Raw genomic sequence first — 9507 nt, forward strand, 5'->3', positions numbered from 1 at the left:
CATTTGTAGGTGGATCATCAGTGTTAAAGCTAAAATTAGCATGTTTAAAGTGATTTTCATGCTTCCAGGGGCCCTAAACACAAGATTTAAAGAATGGTTAAAAGTGCATGAAAATGGCCAATTTACTCACTCTGAGTTCTCAAAAAGGGTTTCTTCACCCCGGGAAGTTATTTAAATACCACTTGGAGGCATTTAATGTTCGAGCAAAAACGGCTGATTTTCGACAAAAGAGATAACACCCCCCCATTACGTCATGCTTCAGAAATGTGGAAAATGGTCCGTTTTCAAATGTTTTATTTTTTAACGTCAGTACACATTTGTAGGTGGATCATCAGTGTTCGAGCTAAAATTAGCATGTTTAAAGTGATTTTCATGCTTCCAGGGGCTCGGGAAGTGAATTAAATACTATTTGGAGGCATTTAATGTTCAATCAAAAACAGCTGATTTTTGACAAAAGAGATAACACCCCCCCATTACGTCATGCTTCAGAAATGTGGAAAATGGTCTGTTTTCAAATGTTTTATTTTTGAACGTCAGTTCACATTTGTAGGTGGATCGTCAGTTTTAGAGCTAAAATTAGCATGTTTAAAGTGATTTTCATGCTTCCAGGGGCCCTAAACACAAGATTTATGGAATGGTTAAAAGTGCATGAAAATGGCCAATTTACTCACTCTGAGTTCTCAAGAAGGGTTTCTTCACCCCGGGAAGTTAATTAAATACCATTTGGAGGCATTTAATGTTCGAGCAAAAACGGCTGATTTTCCACAAAAGAGATAACACCCCCCCATTATGTCATGCTTCAGAAATGTGGAAAATGGTCCGTTTTCAAATGTTTTATTTTTGAACGTCAGTTCACATTTGTATATGGATCATCAGTGTTAGAGCTAAAATTAGCATGTTTAAAGTGATTTTCATGCTTCCAGGGGCTCGGAAGTGAATTAAATACTTTTTGGAGGCATTTAATGTTCAAGCAAAAACAGCTGATTTTTGACAAAAGAGATAACACCCCCCCATTACGTCATGCTTCAGAAATGTGGAAAATGGTCCATTTTCAAATGTTTCATTTTTGAACGTCAGTTCACATTTGTAGGTGGATCATCAGTGTTAGAGCTAAAATTAGCATGTTTAAAGTGATTTTCATGCTTCCAGGGGCCCTAAACACAAGATTTATGGAATGGTTAAAAGTGCATGAAAATGGCCAATTTACTCACTCTGAGTTCTCAAGAAGGGTTTCTTCACCCCGGGAAGTTAATTAAATACCATTTGGAGGCATTTAATGTTCGAGCAAAAACGGCTGATTTTCGACAAAAGAGATAACACCCCCCCATTACGTCATGCTTCAGAAATGTGGAAAATGGTCCGTTTTCAAATGTTTTATTTTTGAACGTCAGTTCACATTTGTAGGTGGATCATCAGTGTTAAAGCTAAAATTAGCATGTTTAAAGTGATTTTCATGCTTCCAGGGGCACTAAACACAAGATTTATGGAATGGTTAAAAGTGCATGAAAATGGCCAATTTACTCACTCTGAGTTCTCAAAAAGGGTTTCTTCACCCCGGGAAGTTAATTAAATACCATTTGGAGGCATTTAATGTTCGAGCAAAAACGGCTGATTTTTGACAAAAGAGATAACACCCCCCATTACGTCATGCTTCAGAAATGTGGAAAATGGTCCGTTTTCAAATGTTTTATTTTTGAACGTCAGTTCACATTTGTAGGTGGATCATCAGTGTTAGAGCTAAAATTAGCATGTTTAAAGTGATTTTCATGCTTCCAGGGGCCCTAAACACAAGATTTATGGAATGGTTAAAAGTGCATGAAAATGGCCAATTTACTCACTCTGAGTTCTCAAAAAGGGTTTCTTCACCCCGGGAAGTGAATTAAATACCATTTGGAGGCATTTAATGTTCGAGCAAAAACGGCTGATTTTCGACAAAAGAGATAACACCCCCCCATTACGTCATGCTTCAGAAATGTGGAAAATGGTCCGTTTTCAAATGTTTTATTTTTGAACGTCAGTTCACATTTGTAGGTGGATCATCAGTGTTAGAGCTAAAATTAGCATGTTTAAAGTGATTTTCATGCTTCCAGGGGCTCGGGAAGTGAAGTAAATACTATTTGGAGGCATTTAATGTTCAAGCAAAAACAGCTGATTTTTGACAAAAGAGATAACACCCCCCCATTACGTCATGCTTCAGAAATGTGGAAAATGGTCCATTTTCAAATGTTTCATTTTTGAACGTCAGTTCACATTTGTAGGTGGATCATCGGTGTTAGAGATAAAATTAGCATGTTTAAAGTGATTTTCATGCTTCCAGGGGCCCTAAACACAAGATTTATGGAATGGTTAAAAGTGCATGAAAATGGCCAATTTACTCACTCTGAGTTCTCAAGAAGGGTTTCTTCACCCCGGGAAGTTAATTAAATACCATTTGGAGGCATTTAATGTTCGAGCAAAAACGGCTGATTTTCCACAAAAGAGATAACACCCCCCCATTACGTCATGCTTCAGAAATGTGGAAAATGGTCCGTTTTCAAATGTTTTATTTTTGAACGTCAGTTCACATTTGTATGTGGATCATCAGTGTTAGAGCTAAAATTAGCATGTTTAAAGTGATTTTCATGCTTCCAGGGGCTCGGGAAGTGAATTAAATACTATTTGGAGGCATTTAATGTTCAAGCAAAAACAGCTGATTTTTTGACAAAAGAGATAACACCCCCCCATTACGTCATGCTTCAGAAATGTGGAAAATGGTCCGTTTTCAAATGTTTTATTTTTGAACGTCAGTTCACATTTGTAGGTGGATCATCAGTGTTAGACCTAAAATTAGCATGTTTAAAGTGATTTTCATGCTTCCAGGGGCCCTAAACACAAGATTTATGGAATGGTTAAAAGTGCATGAAAATGGCCAATTTACTCACTCTGAGTTCTCAAAAAGGGTTTCTTCACCCCGGGAGTTAATTAAATACCACTTGGAGGCATTTAATGTTCGAGCAAAAACGGCTGATTTTCGACAAAAGAGATAACACCCCCCCATTACGTCATGCTTCAGAAATGTGGAAAATGGTCCGTTTTCAAATGTTTTATTTTTTAACGTCAGTACACATTTGTAGGTGGATCATCAGTGTTCGAGCTAAAATTAGCATGTTTGAAGTGATTTTCATGCTTCCAGGGGCTCGGGAAGTGAATTAAATACTATTTGGAGGCATTTAATGTTCAATCAAAAACAGCTGATTTTTGACAAAAGAGATAACACCCCCCCCATTACGTCATGCTTCAGAAATGTGGAAAATGGTCCGTTTTCAAATGTTTTATTTTTGAACGTCAGTTCACATTTGTAGGTGGATCATCAGTGTTAAAGCTAAAATTAGCATGTTTAAAGTGATTTTCATGCTTCCAGGGGCCCTAAACACAAGATTTATGGAATGGTTAAAAGTGCATGAAAATGGCCAATTTACTCACTCTGAGTTCTCAAAAAGGGTTTCTTCACCCCGGGAAGTTAATTAAATACCATTTGGAGGCATTTAATGTTCGAGCAAAAACGGCTGATTTTTGACAAAAGAGATAACACCCCCCCATTACGTCATGCTTCAGAAATGTGGAAAATGGTCCGTTTTCAAATGTTTTATTTTTGAACGTCAGTTCACATTTGTAGGTGGATCATCAGTGTTAGAGCTAAAATTAGCATGTTTAAAGTGATTTTCATGCTTCCAGGGGCCCTAAACACAAGATTTATGGAATGGTTAAAAGTGCATGAAAATGGCCAATTTACTCACTCTGAGTTCTCAAAAAGGGTTTCTTCACCCCGGGAAGTGAATTAAATACCATTTGGAGGCATTTAATGTTCGAGCAAAAACGGCTGATTTTCGACAAAAGAGATAACACCCCCCCATTACGTCATGCTTCAGAAATGTGGAAAATGGTCCGTTTTCAAATGTTTTATTTTTGAACGTCAGTTCACATTTGTAGGTGGATCATCAGTGTTAGAGCTAAAATTAGCATGTTTAAAGTGATTTTCATGCTTCCAGGGGCTCGGGAAGTGAAGTAAATACTATTTGGAGGCATTTAATGTTCAAGCAAAAACAGCTGATTTTTGACAAAAGAGATAACACCCCCCCATTACGTCATGCTTCAGAAATGTGGAAAATGGTCCATTTTCAAATGTTTCATTTTTGAACGTCAGTTCACATTTGTAGGTGGATCATCGGTGTTAGAGCTAAAATTAGCATGTTTAAAGTGATTTTCATGCTTCCAGGGGCCCTAAACACAAGATTTATGGAATGGTTAAAAGTGCATGAAAATGGCCAATTTACTCACTCTGAGTTCTCAAGAAGGGTTTCTTCACCCCGGGAAGTTAATTAAATACCATTTGGAGGCATTTAATGTTCGAGCAAAAACGGCTGATTTTCCACAAAAGAGATAACACCCCCCCATTACGTCATGCTTCAGAAATGTGGAAAATGGTCCGTTTTCAAATGTTTTATTTTTGAACGTCAGTTCACATTTGTAGGTGGATCATCCGTGTTAGAGCTAAAATTAGCATGTTTAAAGTGATTTTCATGCTTCCAGGGGCTCGGGAAGTGAAGTAAATACTATTTGGAGGCATTTAATGTTCAAGCAAAAACAGCTGATTTTTGACAAAAGAGATAACACCCCCCCATTACGTCATGCTTCAGAAATGTGGAAAATGGTCCATTTTCAAATGTTTCATTTTTGAACGTCAGTTCACATTTGTAGGTGGATCATCGGTGTTAGAGCTAAAATTAGCATGTTTAAAGTGATTTTCATGCTTCCAGGGGCCCTAAACACAAGATTTATGGAATGGTTAAAAGTGCATGAAAATGGCCAATTTACTCACTCTGAGTTCTCAAGAAGGGTTTCTTCACCCCGGGAAGTTATTTAAATACCATTTGGAGGCATTTAATGTTCGAGCAAAAACAGCTGATTTTCGACAAAAGAGATAACACCCCCCCATTACGTCATGCTTCAGAAATGTGGAAAATGGTCCGTTTTCAAATGTTTTATTTTTGAACGTCAGTTCACATTTGTATGTGGATCATCAGTGTTAGAGCTAAAATTAGCATGTTTAAAGTGATTTTCATGCTTCCAGGGGCTCGGGAAGTGAATTAAATACTATTTGGAGGCATTTAATGTTCAAGCAAAAACAGCTGATTTTTTGACAAAAGAGATAACACCCCCCCATTACGTCATGCTTCAGAAATGTGGAAAATGGTCCGTTTTCAAATGTTTTATTTTTGAACGTCAGTTCACATTTGTAGGTGGATCATCAGTGTTAGACCTAAAATTAGCATGTTTAAAGTGATTTTCATGCTTCCAGGGGCCCTAAACACAAGATTTATGGAATGGTTAAAAGTGCATGAAAATGGCCAATTTACTCACTCTGAGTTCTCAAAAAGGGTTTCTTCAACCCGGGAGTTAATTAAATACCACTTGGAGGCATTTAATGTTCGAGCAAAAACGGCTGATTTTCGACAAAAGAGTTAACACCCCCCCATTACGTCATGCTTCAGAAATGTGGAAAATGGTCCGTTTTCAAATGTTTTATTTTTTAACGTCAGTACACATTTGTAGGTGGATCATCAGTGTTCGAGCTAAAATTAGCATGTTTAAAGTGATTTTCATGCTTCCAGGGGCTCGGGAAGTGAATTAAATACTATTTGGAGGCATTTAATGTTCAATCAAAAACAGCTGATTTTTGACAAAAGAGATAACACCCCCCCATTACGTCATGCTTCAGAAATGTGGAAAATGGTCCGTTTTCAAATGTTTTATTTTTGAACGTCAGTTCACATTTGTAGGTGGATCATCAGTTTTAGAGCTAACATTAGCATGTTTAAAGTGATTTTCATGCTTCCAGGGGCCCTAAACACAAGATTTATGGAATGGTTAAAAGTGCATGAAAATGGCCAATTTACTCACTCTGAGTTCTCAAGAAGGGTTTCTTCACCCCGGGAAGTTAATTAAATACCATTTGGAGGCATTTAATGTTCGAGCAAAAACGGCTGATTTTCCACAAAAGAGATAACACCCCCCCATTACGTCATGCGTCAGAAATGTGGAAAATGGTCCGTTTTCAAATGTTTTATTTTTGAACGTCAGTTCACATTTGTATATGGATCATCAGTGTTAGAGCTAAAATTAGCATGTTTAAAGTGATTTTCATGCTTCCAGGGGCTCGGAAGTGAATTAAATACTATGTGGAGGCATTTAATGTTCAAGCAAAAACAGCTGATTTTTGACAAAAGAGATAACACCCCCCCATTACGTCATGCGTCAGAAATGTGGAAAATGGTCCGTTTTCAAATGTTTTATTTTTGAACGTCAGTTCACATTTGTATATGGATCATCAGTGTTAGAGCTAAAATTAGCATGTTTAAAGTGATTTTCATGCTTCCAGGGGCTCGGAAGTGAATTAAATACTATGTGGAGGCATTTAATGTTCAAGCAAAAACAGCTGATTTTTGACAAAAGAGATAACACCCCCCCATTACGTCATGCTTCAGAAATGTGGAAAATGGTCCGTTTTCAAATGTTTTATTTTTGAACGTCAGTTCACATTTGTAGGTGGATCATCAGTGTTAGAGCTAAAATTAGCATGTTTAAAGTGATTTTCATGCTTCCAGGGGCTCGGGAAGTGAAGTAAATACTATTTGGAGGCATTTAATGTTCAAGCAAAAACAGCTGATTTTTGACAAAAGAGATAACACCCCCCCATTACGTCATGCTTCAGAAATGTGGAAAATGGTCCATTTTCAAATGTTTCATTTTTGAACGTCAGTTCACATTTGTAGGTGGATCATCAGTGTTAGAGCTAAAATTAGCATGTTTAAAGTGATTTTCATGCTTCCAGGGGCCCTAAACACAAGATTTATGGAATGGTTAAAAGTGCATGAAAATGGCCAATTTACTCACTCTGAGTTCTCAAGAAGGGTTTCTTCACCCCGGGAAGTTAATTAAATACCATTTGGAGGCATTTAATGTTCGAGCAAAAACGGCTGATTTTCGACAAAAGAGATAACACCCCCCCATTACGTCATGCTTCAGAAATGTGGAAAATGGTCCGTTTTCAAATGTTTTATTTTTTAACGTCAGTACACATTTGTAGGTGGATCATCAGTGTTCGAGCTAAAATTAGCATGTTTAAAGTGATTTTCATGCTTCCAGGGGCTCGGGAAGTGAATTAAATACTATTTGGAGGCATTTAATGTTCAAGCAAAAACAGCTGATTTTTGACAAAAGAGATAACACCCCCCCATTACGTCATGCTTCAGAAATGTGGAAAATGGTCCGTTTTCAAATGTTTTATTTTTTAACGTCAGTTCACATTTGTAGGTGGATCATCAGTGTTAGAGCTAAAATTAGCATGTTTAAAGTGATTTTCATGCTTCCAGGGGCTCGGGAAGTGAATTAAATACTTTTTGGAGGCATTTAATGTTCGAGCAAAAACGGCTGATTTTCCACAAAAGAGATAACACCCCCCCATTACGTCATGCTTCAGAAATGTGGAAAATGGTCCGTTTTCAAATGTTTTATTTTTGAACGTCAGTTCACATTTGTATATGGATCATCAGTGTTAGAGCTAAAATTAGCATGTTTAAAGTGATTTTCATGCCCAGGGGCCCTAAACACAAGATTTATGGAATGGTTAAAAGTGCATGAAAATGGCCAATTTACTCACTCTGAGTTCTCAAAAAGGGTTTCTTCACCCCGGGAAGTTAATTAAATACCATTTGGAGGCATTTAATGTTCGAGCAAAAACGGCTGATTTTCGACAAAAGAGATAACACCCCCCCATTACGTCATGCTTCAGAAATGTGGAAAATGGTCCGTTTTCAAATGTTTTATTTTTGAACGTCAGTTCACATTTGTAGGTGGATCATCCGTGTTAGAGCTAAAATTAGCATGTTTAAAGTGATTTTCATGCTTCCAGGGGCTCGGGAAGTAAAGTAAATACTATTTGGAGGCATTTAATGTTCAAGCAAAAACAGCTGATTTTTGACAAAAGAGATAACACCCCCCCATTACGTCATGCTTCAGAAATGTGGAAAATGGTCCATTTTCAAATGTTTCATTTTTGAACGTCAGTTCACATTTGTAGGTGGATCATCGGTGTTAGAGCTAAAATTAGCATGTTTAAAGTGATTTTCATGCTTCCAGGGGCCCTAAACACAAGATTTATGGAATGGTTAAAAGTGCATGAAAATGGCCAATTTACTCACTCTGAGTTCTCAAGAAGGGTTTCTTCACCCCGGGAAGTTATTTAAATACCATTTGGAGGCATTTAATGTTCGAGCAAAAACGGCTGATTTTCGACAAAAGAGATAACACCCCCCCGTTACGTCATGCTTCAGAAATGTGGAAAATGGTCCGTTTTCAAATGTTTTATTTTTGAACGTCAGTTCACATTTGTATGTGGATCATCAGTGTTAGAGCTAAAATTAGCATGTTTAAAGTGATTTTCATGCTTCCAGGGGCTCGGGAAGTGAATTAAATACTATTTGGAGGCATTTAATGTTCAAGCAAAAACAGCTGATTTTTGACAAAAGAGATAACACCCCCCCATTACGTCATGCTTCAGAAATGTGGAAAATGGTCCGTTTTCAAATGTTTTATTTTTGAACGTCAGTTCACATTTGTAGGTGGATCATCAGTGTTAGACCTAAAATTAGCATGTTTAAAGTGATTTTCATGCTTCCAGGGGCCCTAAACACAAGATTTATGGAATGGTTAAAAGTGCATGAAAATGGCCAATTTACTCACTCTGAGTTCTCAAAAAGGGTTTCTTCACCCCGGGAAGTTAATTAAATACCACTTGGAGGCATTTAATGTTCGAGCAAAAACGGCTGATTTTCGACAAAAGAGATAACACCCCCCCATTACGTCATGCTTCAGAAATGTGGAAAATGGTCCGTTTTCAAATGTTTTATTTTTTAACGTCAGTACACATTTGTAGGTGGATCATCAGTGTTCGAGCTAAAATTAGCATGTTTAAAGTGATTTTCATGCTTCCAGGGGCTCGGGAAGTGAATTAAATACTATTTGGAGGCATTTAATGTTCAATCAAAAACAGCTGATTTTTGACAAAAGAGATAACACCCCCCCATTACGTCATGCTTCAGAAATGTGGAAAATGGTCCGTTTTCAAATGTTTTATTTTTGAACGTCAGTTCACATTTGTAGGTGGATCATCAGTTTTAGAGCTAAAATTAGCATGTTTAAAGTGATTTTCATGCTTCCAGGGGCCCTAAACACAAGATTTATGGAATGGTTAAAAGTGCATGAAAATGGCCAATTTACTCACTCTGAGTTCTCAAGAAGGGTTTCTTCACCCCGGGAAGTTAATTAAATACCATTTGGAGGCATTTAATGTTCGAGCAAAAACGGCTGATTTTCCACAAAAGAGATAACACCCCCCCATTATGTCATGCTTCAGAAATGTGGAAAATGGTCCGTTTTCAAATGTTTTATTTTTGAACGTCAGTTCAC

The sequence above is a fragment of the Lissotriton vulgaris genome, unplaced genomic scaffold (assembly GCF_964263255.1).
Source record: "Lissotriton vulgaris unplaced genomic scaffold, aLisVul1.2 SCAFFOLD_170, whole genome shotgun sequence".
Classification (NCBI taxonomy): Eukaryota; Metazoa; Chordata; class Amphibia; order Caudata; family Salamandridae; genus Lissotriton; species Lissotriton vulgaris.